This window comes from Cricetulus griseus, chromosome 6 (genome assembly GCF_003668045.3).
Source record: "Cricetulus griseus strain 17A/GY chromosome 6, alternate assembly CriGri-PICRH-1.0, whole genome shotgun sequence".
Lineage (NCBI taxonomy): Eukaryota > Metazoa > Chordata > Mammalia > Rodentia > Cricetidae > Cricetulus > Cricetulus griseus.
Genome location: NC_048599.1, coordinates 33334361 through 33339268, shown reverse-complemented (window position 1 = coordinate 33339268; position 4908 = coordinate 33334361). Strand labels below are relative to the sequence as shown.

The following is a 4908-nucleotide window of genomic DNA, read 5'->3' as shown; positions in this document are numbered from 1 at the left end:
AAAAAGGTGGGAGCCAGCACTAACCTGGAGCTCATTGTCTAGTGAAGTAAACCCTCTTGGGGTGAATGAGGCTGAGAAAGGGAGGGATGGGGTACCATCCCTTTGTTCACATCTCTTAAGACGGTGGTTCTCAACCTTCCTAATGCTGTGACTCTTTAATACAGTTCTTCATGTTGTGGGGACCCCCCAACCATAAAATAATTTCATTGACACACCATAACTAATTTGCTACTATTATCAATCACAATGTAAAGATCTGATATGCAGGATATCTAATATGCAAACTCCAATGGGGTCTTGACCACATGCTGAGAACCTCTGTCTTAGGAACTATCAATGCTCCCTTCAAAATCTGTGGGATTCCAAGTGCCTCTCCCACTTTTGGGCTCTGAGTCTGCTCTGTGTCCCCTGCCTCTTCTCTCTAGCCTGTTTCCTTCTCTGCTTCTACAGTGGGGGTTCCAGCTGCACCAATCATGGAACCCACTGCTCAAATCTGCTTGAACTTCCTTCTTTTCCCAGAGCTCCACAACATATGCCCCCCCCCCCCAATCTTTGCTCAGCTCCCTCTCATCTTTCGCCTTTTTCCAAGCATCTCCTGCAGGAGGATCATACCCTGTTTCATTCTATAACCTGGGTCAGACACTAGGGCTCCAGGCTCCAGCTGTCCATGTCCTTTGTCTTTTTCTTCATCGCTGATCTCTTCTAACATCCCAGCAATCTGCCTTTGGTGTGTGCGGCTTCCCTTCTTCCAGCCCACCCTTAACCCTCTGCATATCATAGCCACCAGAGCAGGGCAGATGATTTATTCTCCAACACATCTCAAGCTTGCAACACAGCCGGGTGCATAGTGGCTACTGAATTATTAAACGGGATTTGGCACACAAAGAGAAGTGTGGTTGGTGGCTTAGGTTTTGCTGGTGCTGGCAGACTCCTGGTGAATGATAAGTACTTTTTTTAAAAAATTTTTAGAAGCCTGCTTTCACAAACACCTATCCTTTGCCGTAGGTGGAAGTATACACAATGAAAAGGTCTCTGTATTCCTTTTCCAATTCTGAGCACAATACGGGACTCTTAGAATAAGCTTGCGAGTCCCTTTGTGACACGTGACACCGGTCACTTAGCACTTAGGTGACTGCCAGCTCTGCACAAAGGATCACCTTATCAGGCACTGTCCCTTCCCTTCCATTCTGCTAGGTCTTCAAGGAGGTTTAGACTTGGAGTGCAGGGCCAACTCCATCCCACCTCCCCACAGCGCGTGCCAGGGGGACCAGCACACACTCAAACATGGGTGGCAGCGGCCAGCATTGACCCCAGGCTAGGGACCGTGCCCCACACTACAACTCACCCCCACCCCCACCCCCACACAACCCTGGACCCTCGCAGCTGAACTTCTCCAGTCCTTGCGGCCCCTTTCCCGCAATCCGAAGTTGGTCTAAGGGGAGGTGCGTGCACGCGTCCATCCGAAAAGAAAGGAGAAAGCGGAAACCTCCCAGAAACAAACTCTGACGATGGCGGGGAGCGCAGAGGGAGCCGGGTGGAGCCAAGGAGGGTAGCAGTGGGTCCTGCCAAGTTCTCTCCGGGCTAGGTAAACTTCTTGATTCAGTCCCACACGTCCCAGCCTTAAGAGTTCCTGGTAACCCAACCCGCTTAAAGCCCGAGGGTGGGCGGGACCAGGGGTCGCGCAGGCGCCTTGCTCTTCACCTCCAACCAGCTCACCCCGACTGGGTCTCAGAGAAGCTGGGAGGGGACCCGGGAGGAGGGGATCTTCAGAGGGGCAGGGGCGGAGGCAGACACAAAGCCTTTCCCTTCTGCCCCAGCCACGCCCCTCCGCTCCTTGGCCTTCTCTTCCTCCTCCTGGGCGGGGAATCCTAGCCCCGCTCAGTCACCGACCCGTCGGTCACCCCCGCCTCCGGGATCTGCATCAAGAGCGCGAGGTAAGGGGCGGTGGTATTGGAGACCCCACCTCCAGTGGGGAGAACCGAGTACCAGCCGTGAGGTGCAGTGTCCCAATGTTCTGTTTGTTGAGATTAGAAGGGGAGAGAACCAACCAGCTGGCGTCCTCAGCGATCCTACGGGACCAGTGTGGGGCAGGGGGGCAAAGGCGAGTCAGGACTCTAGAACTTGAGGAAGGGTGACCTTCCAGGGTCAGAACCTGGGAAGATCACGAAATGTCCACGGCTGACCTTTGCAGGGGTAGGTAGTTAGGCAGCCACCGAGGGTGCGGGTGAGGTGACTGGAGGTGCAGGTGCGTGTGTGTGCGCGTGTGTGTATTTGTGTATATTCACGAGCGCGTGCACCTGAACTGGGAGGTGGGGACCTTTGTTGAGTTCTCCTGCCACGCCGCCTGCCGCCGTGTGTCAGAAGTGCCTGTGCTGGAGAGCCAGACCCCAAGCGTCGGTGCAGAGCACATGCTGTGATCCGACGCTTTCCCCCTACAGTGGAGCAGAGGGGTCAGTGAGTCCTTGCAGGAGGGCGCGTGGACTGTCACAGTGATTGAGGGCGTTGCAGCCTGCAGTGCAGAAGTTCTGGGTTCCAGCTGGGAAGAGAAAGGGCCATTTTCCCACTTGAATGCTTAGGGGGTCCCCTTCTGGGCTGGTACTCCACTCTTAGCCAGGAGCGTGGAGTCTACCTTCCTGCTATGGAGGTTCCTCGACTGCCAGGGATTGCAGGGTTTGCAGAAGTTCAGCTGGAAAGCGGATGAAGTTTTGCCAAGAAATACAAGGCAAGGTCGGCCTTTGAGCCTTGAGAGGCGCCTCTCTTCTCAGAGCCTTCAAGTCCCTGGGGCTTTCCTAGTTCTGCAGCAGAGGCAACCAGCAATCTGCAGATAGTGAATCCATGCTTCCTTGCAGAGCTTAGTTGCATTGTGGTTTCTTAGGAACAAGGTCCATCCATCAACAGGACTTCCTAAATATTGAAGAAATGTAAACACTTGGCAACACTCGGAAATTAAGATAAATAGTAACTTCAGCACAGTGCTTTTAAAGAAGAAACTTGTTTTAAAAGATCTGTGATGAACAAAATGTCAACATTTTAAATAAATACAGGTGCTAGTTATTGTGTTCGGGCATTATTGTCCAGTGGGACCAGTGCCCCCGTTTGTCCCTATTTTGTGGTTTATGAGGGTTGACAATGGCATGCATCATATAGGGCAACTTGGGCTTCCAGCATAGTCATGTTTATTGACTACAGAACTTTTATTAACCTTTCCCCTAGTTCAGACAGGGGAGGATGTTTTGTTAAGAGCACAGAGAGGCTCATTTGCCTCCTGGCCTCAGGCTCCCTATGTCTCTGGACTTTGGTATTTTTCATGCTTTCTCCTTAGGGGACATGGGGATTTGAAGGGGTTGAGACAGCAAGGGGCCTTTATACTTAGGGTGTGAGAAGGGTGTGGGCAGGAGCTTTTGTGTTGGGGTTTGTTCTAGGTCACTGAGGTTGGGGGACATGATGGAGAGGAATGGCCAGCTCCCAGGAATTCCCTTGGGTGCAGATAGGATCTCAGAGCAATGAGTTCCCTCTAGGGTATGTGACTGCTTATTCAGACATGTCACCTGTGGTGGTGTGAATGCAAATGGACCCCCATGGGCTCATATGTTTGAATGCTTGGCCTCTGGTTGGTGGAACTGTTTAAGAAGGATTAGGAGGTGGTGTGGCCCTGGAGGTGTGTCAAATGGGTGGGCTTTGAGGATTCAAAGGTCTTGCCATTCCTAGGGTGCTCTTTGCTCCCTGTTTGTGGATCAGGATGTAAGCTCTCAGCTGCTGCCCCAGCACCATGTCTGCCTGCCTGCCTCCATGCTCCCTGAATTGTGGTGATGAACTTCTATCCCTCTGAGATTGTAAGCCCCAAATAAACCCTTCCTGCTGTAATTTGCCTTGGCCAATTGTCTTGCCTTGTGTGTTTTATCACAGCCATAGAAAAGCAACTAAGATACCACCCCAGAAGTTCTCATCCTCCTCCAAGGGGACCTCCCTAGTACCTCCCCAAAGTCATGGTCCATAGCTACTGCAAAGAGTTGTTTTGCTTCCTAGAAGTAACCTCCTTACTTAACTTCGTCGTCCTCCTCCTCTTCTTGAGACATATACATCCTTTACTTTATCAGGGGACCTTTAAGAGGACCCCATCATTAGGCCCATTCTTCTCGTGCATCCTATAACACAGCATGTCCAACCCCTGTTGCTCTATCCAAGATGTCTAATGATTCTTCAAGGATCTTAATGGTTTCAGTAAGAAACGTTGCCATATCTTCTTCCTTCTTTGCCTGGTGAGATTCCACCACTGCCAGCAGCACTAGAAAAGCATGCATGCGTGTGCGCTTCTCTCTCTCTCTCTCTCTCTCTCTCTCTCTCTCTCTCTCTCTCTCTCTGTGTGTGTGTGTGTGTGTGTGTGTGTGTGTGTGTGTGTGTGTGTGTGTGTGTGTGTGTGTGCATATGTTATTCCCAATGCATATGCCAGGAACTCGACTTGTCCACTGTCAGTGAGCTTCCCAAAGCCAAGTCCTAACCCTTGTGACTTGTCCCTGAAGGTGTGTGGATTGAATGAAAGAATGAACAGAGTATCTCCTTTTAAAGCATTTTGAAGAATACACAGAATGAAGTATACCTTAAGATGGTAATGGCTCTGAAGAAAGCAGATAATATTTTCATGGATCTTTATTTTTATAGACAGTATCTCAACTGTTTCTCACACAATCCAAATCACAGTTTGTAGATGAAGATATGGAAGCCCAAAAGTGTCAAAGCACCAAGGGAGGCCAGCCTCCAGGTCCAGCTGCATCCCAGAGGATTTGCCCAGACTGCATCAACATGACCCAGAGCAGGAGATTCACTAGAGTGACAATGGCATGCTAGGGAAATGCTAACAGGGATTCTAGGATGACACCATGATGTGGCATGTTTGCAAACTATGCATGG

General features: G+C 50.7%; 1 protein-coding gene across 1 annotated transcript in view; it reads left to right on the top strand.

The window, feature by feature from the left end:
- Nucleotides 1-1787: 1787 nt before the first annotated feature.
- Rin2 (Ras and Rab interactor 2) overlaps nt 1788-4908 on the top strand; it is a 208223-nt gene continuing 205102 nt past the window's right edge. Inside the window, exon 1 of the mRNA XM_027421601.2 lies at nt 1788-1934. The gene's annotated coding sequence lies outside the window, so the exon portion shown is untranslated. The remainder of the gene's footprint in view (nt 1935-4908) is intronic.